Source organism: Mytilus galloprovincialis, chromosome 14 (genome assembly GCF_965363235.1).
Source record: "Mytilus galloprovincialis chromosome 14, xbMytGall1.hap1.1, whole genome shotgun sequence".
Classification (NCBI taxonomy): Eukaryota; Metazoa; Mollusca; class Bivalvia; order Mytilida; family Mytilidae; genus Mytilus; species Mytilus galloprovincialis.
Window position 1 is genome coordinate 24441857 of NC_134851.1, and position 15670 is coordinate 24457526.

At 32.7% G+C, this 15670-nt stretch overlaps 1 long non-coding RNA gene across 1 annotated transcript; it reads right to left on the reverse strand.

Moving 5' to 3' along the window:
* Nucleotides 1-13715: 13715 nt before the first annotated feature.
* On the reverse strand, nucleotides 13716-15538 carry LOC143059865 (uncharacterized). Its single transcript, XR_012973642.1, has 3 exons — nucleotides 15410-15538; nucleotides 14692-15014; nucleotides 13716-13798 (listed from the first exon to the last, which is right to left on the reverse strand). It is a non-coding gene; the product is annotated as an uncharacterized LOC143059865 (long non-coding RNA).
* Nucleotides 15539-15670: the final 132 nt, after the last annotated feature.

Below are 15670 nucleotides of genomic sequence, written 5' to 3' on the forward strand. Positions count from 1 at the left end.
AGGGTAAGCAGATCCTGCTCAACATGTGGCACCCGTCGTGTTGCTTATGTGATAACAAATCCGGTAAATAGTCTTACTCGGTAGGTCACATTCAGGAAAGGGAAGGGGATTGTAGTTACGACGTAAGGAACATATTCGATATCATTTGTGAAACGGTTATTCCATAACGGTCAACCAACCCGTGATGGCGTCCATAAAATTTGCGAAGGGATGATTTCAACTTCACCATTTGGAACCCTTGGTTAAATAGCTTCCTTGTGAGCAGCAACCCTCTATCAATAAAATCATGCACGGGAATATCGTATCAATTGGGAGATATATACCCCGTATGCAGGTGCTGCTGGAATGTTGCTACTTAGAAATCGAAAGTTCACAATTGGAAAGCTGAAATCATCTCTTTATTCGTAAAGTTTTGTTTTCAACTGACCCTCATTATCAATTTCGAGATGTAGTTCAAGATATGAGGCCGACTTAACTGTATCTGTAGTATCCTTTATCTCTAGCTCGATGGGATAGATGCGTTCCACATAGTCACTAAATTTTGAATTATTTAGTGAACACATGGTGAAAGAACATCATCTATATAGCGGAAAGTAGAGTTAAAGGATATTGCTAACTTCTTATCTTTCTTCCTAAGAAGTTCCGGCATGAAGTCAGCCTCATCATAATAAAGAAACAAGTCGGCAAGTAGAGGGGCACGGTTTGTTTCTATTGGAATGCCGACAGTCTGTTGAAAAACACGTCCCCCGAACGTAACAAATATGTTGTAAATCAAGAAATCAAGCATCTTTATAATATCAGTTTCAGAGAATTTTTTGTTTGAATCAGAGTGATCCTTTACAATGTAGGATGTATCCCTCAGTAAGACAAGATACTTGTATCTACGTTGGCCATTCTTTTTCATGAAGCAAAGCAATACCAACTCTTTCAATTTGTCTTTTAGTTCGGAATGTGGAATACTGGTGTAAAGAGTAGAACAGTCAAATGTTTTAATACTGTTACAAGATGAAAGAGAGTTAGATTGTATGTACTCTAAAAGATCTTTGGAATTTTTAAGTATCAACATCTGATTCACGCCACCTCTAGAATATGCAGTTTCAAAATAACTTTGAAGCCCGTCTTTGATTGCTGATATAAAATAGATGTTAATAATTTAGAAAGAGGTTTCGTGGAGCACGTGGAAGACCCAGCAATATACCGTTGTTTGTAAGGACACTTATGTAGTTTAGGTATCCAATACAGTGATGGGAGATCCAGATCTTCATCTTTGGTTGAAATTCCAAAGGAACACAGAAAAGACCTATGATTATCCAGGATTTCCTCTTTGGTAAGTGTCGTGAGGGTATATGTTGAGTTTCCAAGTGAATTGTCAATACCTAACTCGTTTAACAAGCAGCTATTGTAATGAGTTTTACACACAAAAACTATGTTGTTTGGGGCTTTATCTGGGGGGACAACAACATATTTGTGATGGAAGTAGGATAGGTGTTTTGCAACATATGGGTCTTTAAAGATTGACGAAGTATGTGCATTGATAGACTCATTCAGTTTCTTAATTCTGATTTGTATCAACGACCTCACTGCCTTAATCCATTCGGAAAGAGTGTCTACGTCTTCCTTCTCGCGCTTAGCCCGTTGTCTGGCATAATCCTCAACTGAATCCATCAACATTTTAAAGTTGTATTTCCAATTGATCGATTTTGGCTCACGATATTTCGGACCTTTCGATAACACATTTCGTAGAGAAGTGTTATTATCAATGTTGAGGTCACCGGTAATAACGTGGTCATCGGGATTATATGTGAATTGGGAACTAGCACAAGTGCAATCAGGAGGTTTAGACTTGAAGTCGTCAATATCGAGATCCTGCAAAACGTGTTTGTAATTGAAAAGTTTACTTGCAATAGGTTTGGTATAGGTATAAGAAATGATTGGTACAGACTGGTCTTTGAAATAAGGAGGTATTTACGATTGAACTACTGTAAATTCAGAAATTATTGCGAGGTTTTTATTATTGCGAAAAATGCGACTGAGTTGTAAACGCAATAATTTAAACTCGCATTTTTAAATATTTTATATGAATTTAACAGGATTTTTCTCAAAATCGTAAAAATTAAAATCGCATTTGAGCCTAAAACGACATAATCGCAATAATAAATACACGCAATAATTTCTGAATTTACAGTATTGTATGATGTAGGATAATGCCTAACTTATCGCTATCGAGACCTTTATTGGCAAAGGAAAGATTAATGAAAAATCTTTTCTCTTTTTCATCTTTTCCAATGCGGACTGGCTTGGAAAGTCTGTGACTTGCAATATCCAAAATTATAGCTTCAAGTTTGTATTGGTTTGAATGAGGGTTTGTAACAGTGGATTCATAACATACATTGAACAGAGAATGAAGTTTTGAAAGGGGTAATGAATAAAGTTTCGTGCGAATATGATGAATACCTAACGGCTTTTGTATAAATGACAGCAATCATTTATAGATACATCATGCAGAGAAGGTGATGAATAATGACTATGACCATGACTGCGTCTACGTCGAGGAGTCGAGTTGAAAATATTCGTCACATTCACAGAGTTACACGAAGGACTAGATAGAATATCTATACCATCAATTTTGTCATTGCAACCATAAGGTGTCGCAATTCCCGATTGTCTAATCCAGTAGTCCTCTTTTTGTCTACGGAGAGTCGTTGAAAGATAAGAATTGTTAGAGCTATGGTATAATGCGAACTGTCATAGAAACGATGGAATGATCGGGCTGATTGAAATGCTGGTATAAAATGTCGTTAGCATTGAGGTTAATGTCTGATCTTTGACTGCACATACGTTTGTTTAGCCGTCCTTTCGTTTCACCGACGTATACCAATCTGCAAAGGTTGCACTCTTATCCATAGACGACATTTATCGATTTACAATTCAGATCACCGTAACTTCTGGTAAAATATGACTTCTTGCTCAAATTAATAGTGAATTCAGCATCTGCAATTAAAATTGCACAAGTTTTGCAGCCTTTGGTCTCACATTTCGAAATGCGACAGTGTTGTACTGTGTCATCAAAAACCAAAATGTCTTTAAGGAGAACTGAACATGGCTGTACATGTGTAATGTTGCTGTTGTCACTAGGTCGATGATCCGAATGAGTGATGTTTGAGATATTTGTCATGTCTGGTGATGAGGGGACACCTGCCGTATCAGACGACACCGTGTCCATGGTGACGTCTGTTTCGGACCTTTTTATACTGGGCGACGTCCGAGCCAGTTTCCTGTTTGATCTTCGTAAATTCATGCATTTGTAGTTTTGCTACTGGGCGGATGATGTCCTCGGGGACGAAATGTCCACCAGCAGAGACATCGACCCAGTGGTAATAAAAGAGGGACGAAAGATACCAAAGGGACAGTCAAACTCATAAATCTAAAACAAACTGACAACGCCATGGCTAAAAATGAAAAAGACAAACAAACAACAGCACACATCACACAACATAGAAAACTAAAGAATAAACAACACGAACCCCACCAAAAACTAGGGGTGATCTCATGTGCTCCGGAAGGGTAAGCAGATCCTGCTCCACATGTGGCACCCGTCGTGTTGCTTATGTGATAACAAATCCAGTAAATAGTCTCATTCGGTAGATCACTTTCATAAAAGAGAAGGGGATTTATAACAATAGTTTTAAAGCAATTTACTACAATACATTGAAATGTTACTTCCATTGTCGAAACTCATGTCTACTCAACTAAGAAATGCTACTTTGCGACTATGTTTTAAAAGAATAGTGATGTAATTTTCTAGGACAAAATTACCCAAACAGTTCAGCATGTTCTTAATTACAAATAGTTATTTGATATCAGTTGATTTTTTTACTGAAGTTCAAACAGATGGTTATTCGAATCATTTTTTTATTTTCATACCTTCATCACATTTTACATGTTCAATTTGATAGAATTGAGAATGGAAATGGGGAATGTGTCAAAGAGACAACAACCCGACCAAATAAAAAAACAACAGCAGAAGGTCACCAACAGGTCTTCAATGTAGCGAGAAATTCCCGCACCCGGAGGCGTCCTTCAGCTGGCCCCTAAACAAATATATACTAGTTCAGTGATAATGAACGCCATACTAATTTCCAAATTGTACACAAGAAACTAAAATTAAAATTGATTGATTGATTGATTGTTGGTTGCTTAACGTCCAGTGGCAAATATTTCATGCATATTCAGGACGAGAACAAGTTCACAATAAATACAATAGGTAGGTTGATACAAAAGAGGCCATCTGGGATGATGGTCGGAGAAATTTGGATTGCCACCGGAAAAGGAGGGTATATTGGATAGGGACAGAAATTTAGCCTTGCAACAGGCCACCTACGGACCCCTCAGAGAGTTGTTGCAAGGGTTCTTAACGTGCAAAGAGCGTGGCATTCTCTTTACACGAGGCATCGGATTTAACGTCCCCCTTCTGACCGGACGTGACTGCGAACTTAATACATCCCGCACAGCCAAACGGACGCCCCACTTCGGCAAGCGTTTTACTGCCGGTCGGGAGAAGACCAAGTGACCATATTTCTATACCCCAGTCACCCTTGGGGACCTAAAATTAAAATAATACAAGACTAACAAAGGCCAGAGGCTCCTGACTTGGGACAGGCGCAAAAATGCGGCGGGGTTAAACATGTTTGTGAGATCTCAACCCTCCCCCTATACCTCTAACCAATGTAGAAAAGTAAACGCATAAACAACAGATAATATATGTGGTAAACTAATCATCAAAGACATACATATGGTAATGTAGTATGATTGTTAATGATGAATATCTACACAAATTCAAAGTAATGAATGTACGCAATTATATTCAATCTTACGGCATTCCACGATAAGTAAACCCATACTTCATATATGGGAATGACACATATAATTGTGGCACGGTTAAACATGTTTGAGGATGCCTACTATCTCATAACTTCGGACAGTGATGAAACGTCCAAACACAAAATCAAAATTTACAAACTAACAAATGAAAAAAATAATAATAAACAGCAATATGTACTATAGGTCTTTAGTATGTGTAAAAAGTCACATAAAAAAGTTGAAAAAGTATTTAATTAATATCAACTGGATATTGTTTTAAAACATTTCACTCTCTTTCAATGTTAGAATGCAGGGTGAGGTTTGTCAATATATTAACTGATTATATTGTTAAATATTATCATACATTTTTAACCAAATGTTGACCATGAAAATGTCCAGCTTTTAAATCTATAAACACTTTGTTATTAATAAATTATCAATTACTGCCCGCAGTTTACTTTTTATACTCCACAGGACTTATTTACAAAATGTAGATTGCAACACTTAAAACAAAGAATCATTATTTTTCAAATTAATTTATTTACTTTTTTAAACTGCATATACAATCAAGGGAAAAACAATGAAATAATATAATAGTTAAACATAGATCACAGTTGTGACTTATTTAACTAATTTACAACTTGATTTCCTGTGACTTTTGTGTTGTGTAACCTTTCTTTTTCCCTTAACCATTCCTTTGTTTTGAATAAAATAAAATTACAAAAATACTTAACTCCGAGGAAAATTCAAAACGGAAGTCCACAATCAAATGGCAAAATTAAAAGCACAAAACATCAAAAGAATGGATCATGTGGATAACAACTGTCACATTCCTGACTGGATACAGGCCATTTCTTATATAGAAAATATTGAGTGGTAATTATTTCAAGATAATATATATTCATAATTTTGAAGACATGAAATAGTATGTTGCTTTTTTTTATATCATACGCATCGTATACTTACCAGATTATGTATTTGTGTAAAACAAATGTTATCAATGCAGCATATGTTTGTTAAATTGAAAACGAATTATCTCTCTATGAGATAACATACTCATAATGCATGTTGATTTAGTTCTATTTCAAGTCAAAAGTTATCTGAAACGGATCGTACATCTTATACGTTCAGAAATTTTTCACATCCAATCTTTTCTGGCAATATTTTTACAACGCAAAAAAAATGTTGGCATTAGTTCAAAAAGCTAAGAAAACATTCCAACAGACTTATTAGGAAGGGATATAGTAACGATACAAGACATACTATTGACATGTCATTAAATGTGGCATAACGCCAAGTACAAGCCCTCCCGTTAGGGGTATCGTACCATAAAATATATGACAAGAGCGTAACCCGTATCATGCCAAAAACTAGTTTAAGAATAAATATGTTTATATTCCCGATACAAAGACCCAATGAGTTCATCAATATAAATACCAAACAAGCTTTAGCTATTGAAACGCTGAGGACTGCCTCGCTCAATCATAACTCAAGGTAATGTGTGTAAATGGGGTTGTTTATTTAGATATCGATTGATATGAATTATATTTACTTGTTTAGTGTGCGTTATACACCCATGCTTAAAAAAATGTTCACTGTACTTGTTGTAAAATAAAACATTTACAATAGACACGACTCTGGAGGTATGCCTAGATCGGCAGAAGTTATCACACAGATAGTACATTTTTATGAACATTGTATAGGAACATTGTTTAGCAAATCAAATGGTGCATATTGCAGAATAACAAAGCTAAGAAACACGTAAACATAACTGATATTTCAGAATTGAACTTCTGTGTGCAATATATGCATTGCAAACTGAACATGAATTGATTACAGGTGATACTGTAATACACATAGTTAATTAAGATGGCGTGTATGTTGACTGAAACTTATAGTTCCGCACCGTGATGCGAAGCAAATACGCAATCCCTAATGACTTGACAACAAAACCGAAACATTATTCTTTCCGAATAAGTCAGTTTAATGTTTTAAATGTTCATACTCGCTATACAAATTTTCCCATTTTGTTTGACACTAGGAGTCTCAATTATGTTTATGTTAAACGGAAGATATTTTAATGAATTTATTATCTGGATTTAGACATTCAAAGTTTTTAGAAATTTTGAATATGTGGCTCTTTACAGAAGAGTTTTAATTCCCCAAGGGTATCACTGATAATCCTTGTATCTATGGTGAGTTGGTTTACAACCACTGGGTTGATGCCACTGCTGGAAGAGTTTTAATTCTCCGAGGGTATCACCAAACCAGTAGTCAGCACTTTTGTGCTGACATGAATTATTATTGATAATCCTGGTATCAATAATGAGTTTATTTGAACATTGTTTTTTTTTTTTTTTTAAATCTGCATGAATATTTTTTGCATGGAACTTTTAATTTTTGAATATTCCGAAATACATTACGTTTATCTATTTATTGTTTATCTTTTTTATTGTGCGATTCAAAATCTGTAATATCATAGTCCAACATAACACCAATAGTTTATATTTGAACTTTTGTTTAAAAAGAAAGAATAGAATAAAGATTTGCCCTGAAATAAGATATTTGTGTTTCCACATAATTGCTGTTTCGTTACTTCCATTTCGTTAAACATACCCTGTGTGATTTTTGTTAATTTTTATCACGATTGTAAATCACCTTTGTAATAAGGTGGTAGGATTTTGATCCCAAGACCTGAAAGGTGAGAACATCTACACAGAAAAAGATGATCTGCAAATTTTCTTAATCATGCAAAATGCTATTTAATATTCATAGAAAGATTGATTGATGAACACATTAAAATATTAATGAAAGAGAAATAATAAAATAAAAATCTGCCTTTAGCAGCAATTTGGTTCATTTTTTTTTTTTTCAAAATAAGCACATAAACATCACTTGTGAATTATTCACATCTATTGTACAATCTATTTAAAAAGTACAATATTTTTAAATACCGATACATGTATCACCCTACTTTTCCATGATTGTGTTCAAAAAGTGTTTGAAGTAAGAGGGAATAGAATGTCGTAGTATATAACGGTAACATGCTTAATCAATTGAGAAAAAACAATCCGGGTTACAAACTTAAACCGAGAGTCTTGACGATTCTAATCTTTATTCAAATCTATAAAATGATTGCATTCATTAGTCTTTAAAGTCTTTAAATCATTTAATCTATTTTTGAAAGGCGTTTCAGGATATATTCGTTTGGAAAAGAGGGACGAAAGATACCAAAAGGGATAGTCAAGGAAGGTATTATGCTTCAAGAACAAAGATATGTATATATATATATTTCGTCAATCAATAAACGTGGTCCTAAATTGAAGTTAAATTGAAATTAAAGTGATATGATTGCCTATGATATAACTCTCCGCACGAGACCAATAAGTAATTGAGACGCAGGTAAGTTTTCTCAGCATTTTAATATATGTATACGAAATCGACGGCGAGGGGATTCTATTTCAATTGCCATGTTATGACCGTTTCTTGTTTTATTAAGCACATTTCTGTAAAACAAATGTATCTGTCTATTGTATAAGATAAAAAACGTTCTCTTATGTCTATGAATTGGTCAAAATTATTGACCGAAGAGCCTATTCTAAACGATGTTATCGAGTGACATGAACTTTTTTACATAAATTGTATCTGGCAAAAAAATGTTATTTTATTTCATGATACAATATGCTAACGTTCTTGGTATATTAGTCCTTATGATATTTGCATATTTTTCAGTAATTCGGAACATATATGTTTTCTTGTATTGAATGAGTTAATAATTCAAAGGGATTTATTTTATGTTTTTGCTTTTGATTTTCAGGAGACGACCATACCATTTTCGATTTTTCTAATTCAGGCGGCATTGATAAATATTTCTTAAATCGACATGAATTTATGTACCACAAACACATTTAAAATATTCTTCTTATTTTGACCATGTTGACCTTTTGTGCAGATTGTTTATTTTCATATGATGTCATTTATTTTATTCTTAAGATAACAGTTACACTTTGTTAAATCTATTGTTATACACAACTGTATAGTATGATACACATGATGCAGGATCGATTACCAAATACTTTTAAGTTTGATTTAAAATGGTGAACGTAAGGACATTTTTGACAACGATGTCATCGATGTTTTATATTCTCGCTCTTAGTACATTTAAACATTATTTCTTGATACACATACATACGAAATGGAACTAATCAGTTTGCTGTTTTTTTCTTTATAATATTAAACGTTAAACACTTTCAATATCAATGCCTAATAAATCATTATAAAGTTGTTACACACTTGTATGTAAATATTTCCCTATAACTTTGAAGATATTTTGTTACACTTCGTTTTTGATAAATGTTTGTTCCGCATGGGTTGAGTATAATAGCTTGTATTGTTTCCTTCAGTTTTTGTTTGTGACCCGGATTTGCTCAGTTAAAACGATTGTTGACTACTGAACATATGTAACTATTGCCTTTATTTACAGGTATTCATATTGTTTACATACAATTGATAATACAATTGATAATAATTTGTTTACAAGACACACAACGATGTTTAACTTATCAAGTCAATCAACCATCCATCCAACTTTTCATAGTTTACTAACAAAACGTGCCCGCTTATGATTGTAACATATTTCCGGAACACATATTTAACTCAATTACATACTTTGGAAAAAGCGAACAAAACACTTTTTATTTCGAGATCCGATATTATTTAATAGGAATATGTGAAAACGTAAGGCAGACCTCTGTTTCAAGGAAAAGTTACTTTGATATAAAGAAATAATTAGAGATAAGATACGGAATTACTTCAAACAAAAACAGGATAGTTGTATGTTTGAAAAAATAGAGACTGAAATCGATCGATAATATTTTATCTGTCATTGTGACATGAATGGTAATTTTTCCATTGAACTTCAAGGGAGTTTACTTCGTTTATTTCTTAGAAAAGTTTTTTAACTGAAATTTGTTTTAGTAACTTAACTCAACAATCCAGCTGTTGATCGCATCTTATTTGAATAGCACAGAAAGGGAGGAGCTAACACCAGTACGATAACTTCCTTCTTACAGGTTGGTAATTCAAGTCTTGTTCCACCTCCTTCGAAATTTTCGAGTAATGAAACAATGGAACAAGATAAAACAGAAATTACTATACATTTTCATCCTGTAACCTATTTTGGTTGGATTCCTGCTTGTATCTTGTCAAAATAAATAATATTCTTTAGCAATACATGTCAATAGGTGTTAAATAATTTTCCCTATTTCAAAAGGGCTATCTATATCCATTTATCATGCTTGAAATATTAGTCTCTGTAAAATACTCGCAATCAACAACCATTCAAATCAAGTACTAGTAATCGATCCTTTAACATCACTATTTCATTGACATATTGAAAAGTACAGTAATGTGTATTGGTCAGTATCTATACTGTGACATATGTAATAGCCATAAACGTTACAAATCACATGTAGCCAAACCTTACTCATTAAAATATTTTTAAAAATACGTTAATTCGTAAAAGGCGAAGTTATATCTATATATATAAGAAAAAAGTTAAATAAAGTCCGTATGTTGGTATCATATAAGAAAATTATTAAAAGATAATAACGGTTTCAATTCATCACTTTTACTAGTACTTTCACTGCTTTTACAAATCTTCAGGTAATGGGACTTGTATATATGTTACGGACCATATGTGTATTTGGACCATACGCGTACTGTAATGACCATATGAGTTTATACTCGTTTGATTGTTTATGAGCCGGACCATATGAGTATTTGGACCATATGGGTATTTTTCAAAATATGCATAGGAAACTTGTTAATATAATACAAAAAACTTTTATCTTAAAACAAACAATGATGGAAACATATACATGCATAAATTTTATAATTCAAATGATATATAAATATTTGATATAGATGCCACAGTCAGTTGTGAAACTGTAAAACGCTTACAATTTTTGAAATAAATAGAACTGTTTTCTATTAAGTCTGAACATGTTATACGTCGTTTATTGGTACAATTTCTAACAAAATGAAAAGTTTCATTAAAGTCAAATTTGGAGCGTTAGATATCGTTTTCGAATTCTCAGCTGTCTTTTACTGTTTTGAACCTTATTCTGTGTTAATCACTTTCCGTTTAAGTTGCCTGATTGCTAAATGAACATTTCACTTAAATATAACTTTAAAAGATGACATGTTGAACCTATTGACGTTTTCACTGCATTTCACGTTAAATATGACGTTTAAGCCTAATGAAGGAATCACTGTCATCAAGGTTAAAGATGACGTTTTGAACTTAATGAAGTTTTCACTGTATCCCATGTTAAAGATGACGTTTTGTTCCTAGTGAAGTGTTCACTATGTTCCACGTTAATGATGACATTTTGAAACTAATGACGTTTTCGCTGTATTCATTAAATGAGAATCCGTCTTTTTCTTTTTCAATCGAAACATCTTAAAATTAAATATAAAAAACACTAATGGATTTGCAAAACTGTTCAATGGTGCAAGTGTATACAACACATTATATATCAGTCCGGCTTTTATATCTGCATAAAACTGTAAATATGCATCTACAAATATCGGCGTCCAACATAATATATTAACTGAAAAAGAAAGGTAAAATGTTTAAGAAATTTGACTCTAAAAAAGGGTGTCGTTTTTCATTGTAGAGAATTTTAAAAGGAAATTGAAGAAAAAAAAATGAATATCAAAATGTAAGGCAATCTTTTTCAGATAAATTTTTAAATAGTTTATGCGAGACAAAGTGCTAATTACGGATTGCAAATGAACTAAACACAGATGACCGCTTACTTGTTAGGTATCTTGTGCAGTGTTATGTGGACGGGAATAGTTCATTTGTGCAGAAAACCTTTACATAAGTTTTGTTCATTCATCTTTTATACATGTTATATAAGCTTTGGATTTCAAATATTTTGGCCACGAGCATCACTGAAGAGACATGTATTGTCGAAATGCGCATCTGGTGCAGGAAAATTGGTACCGTTAATGTTATTGCATTAATTTGATTCAAATGGTTTTAAACATAAAGTTTGTTTAAATGATCCAGCATCTAAACCAAGCCAGTAAATAGATAGTTCATCTGTGTATCTGATATTTCATTTACTTTTGACATTACTATTAAGTATGAATATAATTTGCTATTGCGTAAGATCATTTCATCCATGAATTGTTATGTTACTTGCCCAAAATTAAAGCATAGGATATAAGATCAATAGCAATTTTAATTGTGAGTGATTCAAGGAATCATAAAAAGTTTCACTTACCACAAACAACAACTAGGAGTAGCTTTATAATCTTGATTTTTGCATTTGAAATAACCCTATCCTTCGGAAGTATTTCATCTGTAGAAACTGTAAAAATAAAAATATTTCTGAAACTTGAACTCCTTCATTTTTATTTAGTTTAAACTTTACATAGTCGGGCTGTGTAATTGGAACTCTTTAGATAATGGCACACATTATAAAGTATTTGCCCTTCGAGATGAAATTAAGATGAGACCTCAGACAATGCAATGCTACCTCAGGCATAGATTATCTTAGCTAGATTTGGCAAAACTTTTAGAAATTTTGGTCCTCAATGCTTTTCAACTTCGTACTTTATTTGGCCTTTTATACTTTTTTTGATTCGAGCGTCACTGGTGAGTCTTTTGTGGACGAAACGCGCGTTTGGCGTATATTCAAAATTTAGTCCTAGTATCTATGATGAAATTATTTACTACCACAGGGTCGATGCCACTGCTGGTGGAGATTTATTTCCCCAAGGGTATCACCAGCCCAGTAGTCAGCACTTTTTGTGCTGACAAAAATATCATTGATATGGTTATATTTATAAATTTACTGTTAACAAAATTTAGAATTTTTGAAATACTAAGGCTTTTCTACCTCAGGCATAGATTATCTTAGCTGGATTTAGCAAAACTTTTAGAAATTTTGGTCCTCAATGCTTTCATCTTCGTACTTAATTTTGCCTTTTTAACTTTTTTGGATTCGAGCGTCACTGATGAATCTTTTGTAGACGAAACGCGCGTCTGGCGTATATACAAAATTTAGTCCTGGTATCTATGATGAGTTTATTGTATTCAATTTTTATTTCTATATTTTAAAATTTCCCGCAAACCCTTTTTTGTTAGATTTAATATGGCCATGTAGTAACACCGTATTCAAAGTTTCATTTTAATGTGGTAAAACAGGGTACTCCTCTAAAAGCTATATTTCTTTCCCTAAAAGAGTACTTACTGAAACTTTTAGCAGAGAAAAACATGATGAATACCTGTTATTAAGGTGCAAGATACGTCATGAAGCTTATTGTCAATGGGGCGCCACGAACGTGCGAAAAAAGGCTTCATATTTATCAAGCAGCTGTACTGGTATTTTTCAATATAAATATGATAAAAATTTGATAGTCAATTTGTCGGATTTATTAAGTGCATTTTGTATGATAGAAACATGTGTTTAATTTGTTTTAGCAGGTAACTGAAAGATGGCTTGATAAGTTTTGTTCATTCATTCTAACATCGGTTATATGTTCGGTTCAAAGTTATAAAAGCCAGGTTTTATACAGAGCAGGGAAAATGTATTCGTACAATTGGAACACCCATTACTCTAAATACATAACTTTCCAATCCAAATTCAAACTACCTATATTGATATAGTATACGAATTATTTGTTTGTAATAGTATTAATCCTTTGCTTTCAATGTATGCCATATTAAGGAAAAGTAAATATACATTTTTACAAAACTATGATAATAAATCAATTGTAGATTATTACCTGTATCGCTTCTGTTTGCCGGAATAAATCCACGTTTTTCCCGTCTACGTATTGTGATTATTATACCAGTATAACATATAACGATGATTATTACTGGAATTAATATAATAATTGTAGCATCAATATATATCATTGCCTGAATGAAAGATAAGACCCCATTTGAATATACGCATATTAGAACTAGTATGTATATCAATGTCAGGCCAACTGTTAGGGTTATATCTCGTGATATATCAAACAATCAGTTTATTTCATTGAACACGGCTAAGCATTATTATTATTAGAGATCAATAGAAGTCAGAAACAGTCGAAAATCTGCGGTTGTCTATAGTCGATTACATACAATTATATGACATTTTGTGAATGATTGTTGTCTCATTGGCAATCATACATGTATATATTTGTGATTTATTTTTTATGTCAGTAAAGAAGTTAAGAAATTAACAACCTGAAATCAACCCAAGTTATTGATTGGATTTGTTACACTCATTCTTTGTTGTTATACACTGTATGTTGTGATGTGTGTACTTATATTTGTCTGTTTGGCTTTTCTTTTTTTAGCCATGACGTTTCAGTATATTTTCGATAAGATGTATTCTATTGATGTTCAAGGGAAAGACGACATGCGAATGTTTTTATATAAATACAGTCCATACTTTGATTTCCGGTTATTTTACCGTTCTTTTATATAGTGAATATTATAGAGAGAGTTCTATATAACACCTCCATCCAAAAATATTTTTTTACCGATTGGAAAAACTTGAGTTTATTGAAAACGTCGACATCTCAATAAAAATACATAAGGTAAGATAGGCTAAGATTTTGTTATTTGCAAGAAGTAGCTTTTATCATTTGCAAAATGGAGTTTTTATCATTTTCAAAAAGGAGCTTTCAAGAAGTGGGGTACGGTCAATATTTTTGGTGAAAAAAAACACACTTTAACGCAGCAGCCTAATTAAAAGTCACAATATAATAATCTCACAAAATAAGTTAGTGCACCACAAATCCCATCAGATCTATTAAACTCACCTCCATGTATGGAATAAAATGAACACAAACTGTCTTCCACGATATAATGTGAACAGCGTACTGTACAGCAAGAACTGCTCCAGTTATCCATGCAACTGATGCCAAACCAAATCGATATTTTTTTCCTTTAGAGGCTGCAGATAAAGGTCTCACAATAACGTAGAGTCTATCTATAGACATTACAACTATCGCATATATAGACACATAAACTGCCCACTGTGATAAAAATGCGTACACAATATAACAGACATATTTGTTCCAGGGAACTCCAAATTTGTTGAAAACTAACTCTGGAAAAACATAAAAGAGTCCAAGACAGAGATCTGCAAAACCAAAAAAGGTTACAATTAGAAAAAAATAGCAATTGCTTTGCAGGGTTGATAAATAATCGAATGGTACAAAATAGTTATCAAGGGTACCAGGATTATAAACTGATACGCCAGATACTTATGTTTGGGGCATGAAATAGTTTACTTTCAAGGAAAACAATATCTTTGATGTTCTTAAATATATTTTTTTCTTTTTGTGACAATGTTTGATCTTTTTATTTTTTTTTCTGTTATTATTTATCCTTCCTTTTTGAAAATCGATCCGTTTTTTATAACATTGGAAAACCAGTTATTACATGCAACAACAAAAACACTTGAATGTTCAATATATTTGCTCTATGTCTTAATAATTTCGCACTCGTCGAAGATGTTAGAAATAATAGGAATACCTGATATTGCAAGGTTAGAAACGAAAAATCCCATCCTCGTCTTCTTCTTTCTTGATAGTAACAACACGATAACAAGTGAATTGAATGATATAATTCCAAGGAAAATCACAAATGAGATCCATTTTAAAATCACCTACAAAACCAAATTGTATGATATTTAATACCAATATTTCAAAGTTAAAACACATATTACGTAGATAATACACATATTACGTAGGTAATTGACATATTACGTAGGTAATACACATATAACATAGTAAA